Raw genomic sequence first — 10946 nt, forward strand, 5'->3', positions numbered from 1 at the left:
GGGAAGAGAGAGACAGAGAGGAAGGAGAGGGGGAGGGGTGGAGAAGCAGATGGGCGCTTCTCCTGTGTGCCCTGGCCGGGAATCGAACCCGGGACTTCTGCACGCCAGGCCAACGCTCTACCACTGAGCAAACCGGCCAGGGCCCAGATTAGTACTCTTCTTTTAATGTTAAAACCCAATATGTTGGAAAATGGTATTCATACAGCACTGGAGGGACTATAAATTAATAGCATTTTCCTAAATTAATCTAGTAGCAAGTATCAAGAGCTTCAAGCATACTCGTGCCTTTTCACCCCACAATTCCATCTCTGTTGAATGGTCCTAATGAAAGAATCCGGAAGTGATTGATATGAAGTTTTCACTACAAAGATGTTAGTCTTAGTAATATTAATAATAGAAAACAATGAAATATATTCCAACAAGAGTGAACAAATCATCTGTATAATGGGATTTAGAAGCTTCTATAGAAAAAAAAATTGGTTCACATGGCAAGATGTTCACAATAATTTCTGAGAGGGAAACAACAAGCACAGTACAAGTACAAAATTTTCTCCAAATGTACACATGTTGAAAGAAAAAAGCACACCCACCAAAATGTTAACAGTGTTTATCTCAAATTGATAGGGGTTTTGCATTTTTAAAATATTTCAATTAGCCTGACCAGGCAGTGGTGCAGTGGCTAGAGCACCACTTAGTGTCAGAGTGGGACACTAAGGACCCAGGTTCGAGACCCCGAGGTCGCCAGCTTGAGCATGGGCTCATCTGGTTTGAGCAAAAAGCTCACCAGCTTGAGGCCAAGGTTGCTGGCTTGAGCAAGGGGTTACTTGGTCTGCTGTAGCCCCCCTGTCAAGGCACATATAAGAAAGCAATCAATGAACAACTAAGGTGCTGCAATGAAAAACTAATAATTGATGCTTCTCATCTCTCTCCCTTCCTGTCTGTCTGTCCTTATCTATCCCTCTCTCTGACTCTCTCTCTGTCTCTGTCAAAAAAAAATTTTTCTCAATTACAGTTAACATTCAATTGTTTATAATATGTAGTTTCATTTGCCAGGTGAGTACTAAACTCATCGGGGGGATAACTTTGTAAATTATATAAATGTCTTACCACAATGCTATACAATAATAGGTTTTTATCTTTCACCTTTTAATTTATCTATATGTATTTTCTTTTAGTTTTATTTTTGACAGTGAATATGTGCTTTTTGTGTATAATTTTCAGCATATGTTTTAGAAGTGGTCTTAGCCAGTCCTTAACCACACCTGTCAAATTTTTCTTCCATGTAAGCTAACAGGCAGGTGCCCAAAGTGTGCGTGGGCTACAAGATTAACAATTGCAAGTGATTTGAGAAAGGCCATTAGTATCTTTTTTAGATTCATCATCACTATCAAGAAGGTCAAATTCATCTCAAGAAGTGTTTTCTGCTCCTTTGAGCAGCACTGTCCTCTTTCTTTATCCAACAGATCGACAAATTTATAGAGAACACACTGAGACTCCACAACACATGGTCTCTAATCACCTGGGAACAAACACTTTGATTTCCCAAACCTGCTGTTCATTAGCTATATCCTTCAAAACAACTCTTCCCACATCCATCTCTTCCCACCCTCGTAGTCACAGTACAAACTGCCATTTTACACAAGAACCGAGTTTTAAGTTTGATTAGGTTGAACGTTAAACATCATTTTGTTCTCCTTTTTGTTTTCTTATTTCCTTTCTTGACTCCGCCAGATTGTGTCCCAATTTCTTGTTCATTCACACAACAACAGTGCTGACAGACATTAAGAGGTCAAGGGTGTCCAATAAAAAATACAGGGCAATGTTTATCACTGCTTAGGAGAGTGCACAGCCTTTCTTGTAGTGATAGGTCTCACATCTGTAAAGCCTCTGAAAAAAAATATGCTCATGCTTCTAAGGTTTCATTTTAAGCCCTTATTGAAGGAAACACATACAAGTCTTGCTGACACAATACATTATCATTTTAAATGCACCCAGTGGGTCTGTTTATAATAATGCAATGCCTTCAGTCAAATATTGAGTCAGATTATATCCCTTGAATCTGTAGAAGCTTAATGGAAAGTGATCAAATAAATCTTAATTGTAACATCAGGGACAAATAAAAAGACTTTATTATAACACCCTGCAATTAAACCTCACAATCTACCAAAAATCACAAAACTATTTATGGTTTATAAGTAGTAGAGGGTTATAAAATATATTTCCCATATATTGCATGGTTAACCTTCCAGAGACTAAAACAGCCATAATCATAGTTTTTTTTTTTACTATGGCTCCCAGACATACTTTAATGTTAAATATGTCTACAGAGCCAGGAAACTCCCAGAAAATCTTCAAATCTTGTTTCAACAAACAATGTAACATTATCAGTTTCATCAGATTCTGTTTGTCCCACCTAAACATTTCATCCCTGTACAAGTAAACAAAAAGGAGGAAAAAGTACAGGAACAAAAACATGAAGTGCATTTCATCATCTTACCTTCTCCTTTCTTCATCACATGGAGACTTGGGAATGGCTGGCCTCGCGTGAGGTGGTCGTTCTCAGCGCAGGCCCACAGGGTTCCGCCCACAAGTGGAACCCTCTGAGCTGATACTGGTTATGAAAAACAAACACGCATTTTGAAGTCAGCCTTGGATAGAGTGGCTAATTCTTCTTTCGTTTTCAGAAGAGCTATGGATCTGGTTCCTGCAGCGTGGAAGTGACACTTCACATCCTGTCAGACGACCCAACTGTGCTAAAGCTGAAAGAAAAAAGTGGGCTCTGAGAGACGCCTGTATCCGAGCCTGTGTGGGCTCCAGCTCTCAGCAGGGACACGTGGGGAACCGGAAGGAGGAAACTCAGAGCCAGGCAGACAGCCAGAATCATTCAGAAAACGAGCCAGAACCTTAGAAAATACCGCACTCTGTATGTACTGTGGTCTCACGTCCAGCGTTTCGCAAGGTCCTGCCTTCTCTGCTCATGTGACTTCACATTAAAACTCAACAACACTTCCCGACATGTCTAGCCTGTGATATGTCCCCATCATCTGAGCCTGAGGTCTCAGGCCCTCTCCCTCTCCTGCTAACTTCCCAATCCTTCTTACAACAGCATCCACAGACATGATGCTGCAGGATCCTTAATCCAGTGTTTTCCAGGTTTCCAGCATGGGACCTCTTCATGATGTGCTCACCACCAAGCCATGTGCCCTGAGACAGCATAACCCATCCAGGGCCGATGGCCACTCCTGTGTCCCGCATTCAGATTCATATTCTCAACACGACACAGCTTACCAGAGTGCTACTCTAAAATCTGCAGCACAACAGGGAATACAGCCACACCTCCTGCTCTGGCATGCAAGCCCTCCATCAGCTGGCCTCCACCCACCTTTCTACCTTGTCCCCAGCGCCCTTGAAACAAAAGCCCCTGCACCAATCTGGATGAGCCACCCACTGACACCAGAAGACACTGCTCAAACCTTTGCCTGCACATGCTCTGCAGCCAACGTCCTGCCCCTCTCTCCTTATCCTCTTGAATGTGACCCTCACCCACACTCACACATTCCCCCTTCTTTTCTCCTCCTGCTACTCCCAGTCTTCACCACCATTCACTCAGGTAGACTCCCTGCATCATCCTGACTGTGTCTCCTTGCTCCAAACCTGTGCCTTCTCTCTGTGATAATAACAAAGACAGCAAGAGTGAGCACTTACTAGCCATGCAGTTTTCTAGGAAATTTAAATTCTTTGGACCCATTTTACAGATAAAGAAACTGAGCATAGAAAAAGAAGGTACTTTCCCCCTAAAATCTGTTAGTCAGTCATGAAAGAACCCAGTCTGGCACTGCTCTTCAAGTCTTACATGGGATCAATGTTATTTATCTGAGAATAGGGCATATGTACTCAGAGACAGTACAATTTCCTGACTATAATAGGTAGATTAATGAGCTTTAACTGAGAGATAAAATGTTCCCTTTTAGCCATGGACAGGGATTTCAAAAACATTAAGGATAACCAGACGGCTCTTGAAGTTTAAGGTGACATTCCTGTAATGGTTTTACTGATGTTAACCTGTCTGTGTGTGAATGTTCAGGTCTAGTCCATCTGATGACCCAATAGTCCACTAAAGACAATCTCACAGAAATAGCTGAGAAGCCCCTCAAAGACTGGGGAAAACTCTTTACCTTCCCTCCATTGTGGAGATGAACACCACCCCCAACTGATCTGAACCATGTTCTTTCTGTTCCCACTGTTCTGAACCCATCCTTCCTTCCAACGACCTCAAAGATGGGCACACCCTGAGCAAAGCCAGGCAGTACATGGCATACTTCTGGGCAGAGTGAGAGGTCAGGGCTGGCCCAGCCTGACCAACACTTAGTGCTTCTGCTCAACAGTGCTGGGAAGCACCCTTTCAAGAAGCTGTCATGGGCACCCCTCTTAAGACAAAGAGAAAAACACGTCTGATGATGAAGCCCACACCCAGAGGAGGTTTTCCAGAGAACATGCTAGAAGCTGATTCAACCCCGATTATCTCTGGAATGTTCAATGACGAGAGCCAATATGTCCTCTTTGGTGTTTCTAAACCAGGTCAGGGGAGTTGAGCTTTTGATTACTGCAACCAAGAGTGTCCTGACATGCACAAACCCCTGCCGCAGAGAGCAGAGGCAGCTGGGAAGCCAGATGGAGGGACAGCTTGGGCGAAGGAGTCGAAGCTCCTTTTCCTCTGCACAAGCAGCTGGTCTGCCACTGGCTCTTCCCTCTCTTCTCCTTCTCCCATCTCCCTTCCCTATCCTCCTCTGGCTGTTCCTCTTCCTTTTCTTTTGCCCTTTAAATCTTTCTTCCCAGAAATAAAGAGAGAAAACAGAGGATTTGTGTGGGCAAGATGAGGCCAGTAAGAAGTAGTAGTCAGCAGTGGTTTGTACCGTCTAGACAAATAAATGCCTGCTCGTGAGTTCCCAGATGGCTGTTACACTCAAACACAATAGCATCTTCCCGGGTTGCTGCACCTGAAGGATGAATATCTTATTCAAGAAATGCTTCTGTCCTCCCACTGGGCACAAGACCTTCCTCTGGGCTCTTTGGAAGAAAAAAAAAACAAACAGGAACACCAAGCCATGGCCCCAAGAAACTTATTATCAAGTAGATAGGTAGACTGTGAACATGATCTAAGGGCTTAACTTACCATACTTATTTGCTTCCCAAAATGGAACTTTGTGACCCAGTTTCAAAATCAGTTTAGCTTATTATCTTTTCAGATCCTAGAAGAAAGGAGAGATGTCATTTCAAGGATTTTTCTGACTCTCTTTTCCACTCAAGACTATTTTTTCTCCCTTCCTCTTTTCTGCTTCTCAGTGAGGAGAAAAATGTCAGGAATCTGTGCTTTTGAGTTAACATGTGTGAACACACACACAAACACATGCACACATCCACACACACTTGCCTGGGATTTTGCAATTGCTTAGCTCCCCCACAGAGTTCAGGGAAAACAGTCATAGCTGGCAAGAAAAATTCAATACCAGAAGTTAAAGAAAAATCTCCCAAACCCCAGGGTCGTTTATGAATGCTAGAGCACAGAATTCACTAGGCCAAGCCCAGAGTAACTATTAAAATTATCAGAAGATGTCATTATGACCTGGATTTATCAATAACATGGTCTTTGCCAATCTCCAGAACATCTGTATTTTCATTTAAAGAGTCAGAAATAATTTATGTATATCCTGGAATATTTCAGGGAAAAGCTTACACATTCCGAATTAACTTGCATTTAAGAATATCTTCAAAGTGATTGGAATACATGTGGTCCCTGTGATCCGTGAACCATGTTTCCCGAACATGACAATTGGTAAGAAAGGAGAAGGTAAAGAAGAATGAACAATATGTGTGTGTAAGAGTGCATGCGTGTGCAAGCATGTACATACCCGGAATCTAGCCTCAGCTCTTCTTCCACATGCCATGGGTCCTTAAAAAGGATGGTAGACCTCTGTTTTACTAAGTCCATTAGTTTTGTAATTAAAAAACATTGACTTGGGCCCCAGGAGACTTGAATAAAAAAGTCTGCTCTAACTTCATTCCTGTGGCTTAAAGGAAATCACTTCACTTCTCTGTAGCTCAGTTTCTGCATCTGAAAATAAAATAGAGTATAGTTTAAGCCCTTGCTGCACAAAGTATGTCCAGGAACCAGCAGTACCATGAGGAAACATGTTAGGGATGCAGAATCTCAGGCTCAATATCTGTACTACTCAATCAGAAGCTGCATTTATTTATTTATTTTAAATGTTTCTCTTCAAACTAGATAGAGGGTGACGGAGGACAATCTGACTCTGGGCGAGGGGTATGCAACATAATTTAATGACAAGATAACCTAGACATGTTTTCTTTGAATATATGTACCCTGATTTATTAATGTCATCCCATTAACATTAATAAAAATTTATAAAAAAAAAGAATAAAGGTTTATAATGGCCAAAAAAAAAATGTTTCTCTTCTTGGTTTATTGATTGATTGATTGATTGAATTTATTGGGGTGACACTAGCTAACATAATTATACTGGTTTCAGGTGCTCAGTTCTACAGCACATTTCTGTATACTGTCAAGTCTTCATCCATCACCATTTATCCCCCCCATACTTTCCTCTACCTCACATCCGCTGCCCCCCAATGCCAGCAATCACCACACTGTAGTTTCTGTCTATGAATTTTTACTTTTTTTCATCCTTTCTTTCTCAAACCCTCCAACCCACTTATCCAACACTTTTGCCCTGACAGCTTGCTGTCTATGTATTTTGTTTGTTAGTTCATTTTATTCATTAGATTCTACATGTGAGTGAGGTCATATGGTACTTGTCTTTTCCTGACTGGCTTATTTCACTTAGCATAGCACAAGATTTCCTCTTTTTTATGGCCAAGTAATATTCCATTGTGTAAATGTAGCAGTTTTTATCCACTCACCCACTATTTCCAAATCTTGGCTATTATAAATAATGCTGCAATGAACATAGGGGTGTATAAATCCTTTTAAATTGGTATTTCAGGATTCTTAAGATAAATTTCCAAAATCGGGATCATTGAATCAGAAAGCAGTTCCATTTTTTAATTTTTTGAGGTAACTCCACACTGCTTTCCACAGTGGCTGCACCAGTCTGCATTCCCACCAGCAGTGCATGAGGGTTCCCTTTTCTCCACATCCTCGCCAGTACTTGTGTTTTGTTCATTTATTGATGACAGGCATTTGACAAGAGTAAGATGATATCTCAGTGTGGTTTTAATTTGCATTTCTCTGGTGATTAGTGACATTAAGCATCTTTTCATATGTTTACTGGCCATCCGTATGTCCTCTTCAGAAAAGTGCCTATTCAGTTTTTTTGCCCATTTTTTAATTGAATTTTTTGGGTGTTTTTTGCTGTTGAGTTATATAAATCATATAAGCATGGATAGACTGGAGATTATTATACAATAAACTGAGGAACAAAATAGAAACAAAACAAAATAGAAATTAGAGGCAGGGTCACAGGAAACAGATGGTCAGCTGTCAAAAGGAAGGGAGATGAGGGGACAGAATCAAAGAATGTAATGGGATTAACCAAAATCATATATATATATACAGTTGTCCCTCACCATATCGCGGTTCACTTTTCGAGGTCTCACTGCATCAGGGGTTTTTAAATTGTATATATCTAATTTTGTATTGTGGATATTTTGCTATATCTTGGGATTTTGTGGTATACAGGTATTTTGATATTTATTATTTTAATTATTTCTCTGGCAAAGTAAGTGTGGAAAAGGTTAATAACAATGTGCAATAGGTTTATAAGAGTGTAAGGAAGGTTATAAAGCCTTAAAATATATATAAATAATACAATAAATATAAGGTTGCTACTTCGCAGATTTTCACCTACCACTGGGGTTCTGGAACCTAACCCCATGATAGATGAGAGACCACTGTATCACAAATATACAAACAGTAGGGTGGCAATAGCCAGAGGGAGAGGGGGGAAAGGTAGGGTGAGGGGGTCAAAAGGTGGGAAATGTGTGTAGAAAAAGACTTTGCATGAGGCATGGGGGGCATGATGTGGTGTGTAAAGGGTATTATATTGAGTGAGACATTTGAAACCATGGCAACACAATAAACTAAAAATAAAAATTTAATAAAAGAAGAAAGTACAAGAACATTGGAACAATATGTTCTAAATGTGGAAAGACAATTAGACTATTCACTAGGGACTCTATAACCATTAAACCAAGCTTCGCAAACAAATGCCATTATTTGCAGTTAACATTTTTTTACACTTATAATATGCAAAAACATCTACAAAGTAATATATATAATTCATAAGTGAATTTAGCAAAGTTATTAGGTAAAGGGTCAATATAAAAACCAATTTTATTTTTATTAATGAATAAGCAATAAATAAAAATTTGAATGACATATATATTCTCATTAAAAATAGAATTGGCTTAAAACAAATCAAATAAATATGAAAGTTCTCTATACTGAAAAAAATCACAAAAATGGCTATCTAGAGAAGTATAAAGCTGAAGGACTTAGCCACCAGATATTGTCTTATTTTAATGCTATAGTAATTAAGACAGTATAGTATCAGTGTAAGGACAAGTACACTGACTGAGACAACAGGATGAATAGTCCAGAAAGAAACTCCTATATACACAGTTATCTGAGTCACAGCAAACATGATACTGAAGTAAGTCAGAAAAGTGAATTCATTTCTGTAAATAAATCATTTCTTATATTAAAATGGAAAAATTAAAATTGGACCTTAAATTACCACCTAACATCATACACAAAAGTCAATTATAGACAGAGTGCTGATCTAAATGTGAAAGGTAAAACAATAAAGACTTTTAACAAAAAAAAGTGAAATAAATTTTAAGGGCTTGGGAGTAAGAATTTATTTTAACAGATATATTCTAAGTATAAAAGTAATAATATTGATAAGTCAAGATCTGTTTGTCCAAAGACACCATTATGAGAATAAAAAGCAATCCACAGAGCTGAAGAAGTTATTTACAATAAATCTATCAGAGAAAGTATTCTTATCTAGAATATATTCAAAATTCCTACAAATCAGTAAGAAAAATATGAATGACTTGATATAAATTTGAACAAAAAACTGAGCAGATACTTAACAATATTTAAATGGCCAGTAAATATTTTTAAAATGTTTAACTTCATTAGCCAGCCAACAACAACAAAAAAAATGCAATTCAAGCTAGAATGAGATACCAAGACACACTTATTGGAATGGTGAAAAAGAGAAAATATTGTGTTGATAAAGATTTCAAGCAACTAGAACTCTCCAACTATTCCTGCTAGGAATACATATAAGCAAAATCTCTTTGAGAAACTGTGTGGCGGAATCCACTGCCCTGGAACATATGCATACCCTACTACCAGGAATTTCACTTTTGGGCTATGACCAACAGAAAAATGTAGAAATGTTCACCAAAACACAGAATATTCATAACAGCACTGTACATCATAGCCCAAAACTAGAAACTACCTAAGTGTCATCAACAGTATACTATATGAATAAATTATAGTGAAGTCACAAAACTTGATTTTGTAAAAATGCATCGAGTTGTCCATGATAAGTTCACTTTTGCATAACTCACTTTAATGTAACATCAATGGGCTGTGTTTAATTTAATCAGGCTTTATTTAAACGGGCTTCTTCCAAGGCCTATCTTATTTTTGCCTGATGTTACTGAAAGGAAACTGAGAGTCAGAGACTCAAGGTGGCACTGAGAGTCAGAGACTCAAGGTGGCCTTTCCCAAGGCCACAGAGCTAAGTAGTAAGGCCAAAACAAATATTTGACTAAAGTATATATTGATTTTTTTCATCTTTACAACACACTAGGCTACACTGTAGTTTTTAAATAACTGAGATTTTAGTTTTAGATACTTAAGGAGAGTGCTTAAATGATTTGTCAGCAGTGCTCAGATCTATCGAACGGTTCTGTTACTTCAATCAGACATTAGACCAGAGAAGCTGAAAACAAAAAAGCCCATATCTGCTTGTGTCAAGGCTGATTCAGGGTTTACTCTTGACCACTCAGATATTTCAGTTACTTTATTTAAAAAGAAAAAAGAAAATAAAAAGAAATGAGTAGGACTAAGCACAAGGTAATGCTATCACCTCATCCAGGTACACTCCAGCACTCTGAAGAACAAACATCCATCTGGGGAGAAAGTAGCTACTGAAAAAAAAAAGAAATGAAAGAAAGAAGAAAGAAAGAAAGAAAGAAAGAAAGAAAGAAAGAAAGAAAGAAAGAAAGAAAGAAAGAAAGAGAAAGGAGAAGAAAGGAAAGGAAGGGAAGGGTTAGGGGAAGAGAAGAAGCAAAGAAGAAAAGAGAGAAGAAAAAGAAAAAAAGAAAAGAAAAGAAGAGAAGAAAAAATAAATGAGTCTATTATAGGCATTGTTAGTACACTTCTGTAGCTGACAGATTGGAAAGTTTCTCAGAGTAACTTTGCTCATATTTCGTATTTTATTTCCAAATGCCTACTCAATGAAAATGTTCTCTGAAGTATGGAACTGAGTCAGCAACAGGAAATCTTCAGGTCCAGAGCAGGACTAGACGTTCTCAGAAACGTCTCAGAAACAGCATTTGCTCCTGTGTGCTGAGTCACATGTCTGCCCTCCAGATCTTTCAGTCCCATGGGAGCGGGCCCTGCCAGACTTCATGAAGCTTCTAACGTCACTTCTGTTCTCTCATAAAACTGGCACTAGTCCAAACTCCAACCCTGACTATAGTTCCTGGGAGAAAGTTGTTCACTTGCAAAGCTTCACTTTCACCATGTTAGTTACTAGAAAACATTGAAAAACTAACAATTTCTGAGGGACCTACCTGGACAAACTAATAGCCTGGACTATTAGCTCTCTTTCACTGAACAGACAACTATCTTCAACGTCTCCCAGAACAAAATCTTTCCCTGAAGA

At 38.9% G+C, this 10946-nt stretch overlaps 1 protein-coding gene across 6 annotated transcripts in view; it reads right to left on the reverse strand.

The window, feature by feature from the left end:
- IL1R1 (interleukin 1 receptor type 1) overlaps positions 1 to 5319 on the reverse strand; it is a 127350-nt gene extending 122031 nt beyond the window's left edge. For 5 of the 6 annotated variants that reach the window (XM_066267912.1, XM_066267906.1, XM_066267903.1 and 2 more), the window contains exon 1: positions 2498 to 2976. The gene's annotated coding sequence lies outside the window, so the exon portion shown is untranslated. Of the gene's footprint in view, positions 1 to 2497; positions 2977 to 4913; positions 5068 to 5173 lie in introns of those variants that run through there. The other variant, XM_066267904.1, reaches the window with a different exon arrangement.
- Positions 5320 to 10946: the final 5627 nt, after the last annotated feature.

The sequence above is a fragment of the Saccopteryx bilineata genome, chromosome 3, assembly GCF_036850765.1.
Source record: "Saccopteryx bilineata isolate mSacBil1 chromosome 3, mSacBil1_pri_phased_curated, whole genome shotgun sequence".
In the NCBI taxonomy this organism is placed as follows: domain Eukaryota; kingdom Metazoa; phylum Chordata; class Mammalia; order Chiroptera; family Emballonuridae; genus Saccopteryx; species Saccopteryx bilineata.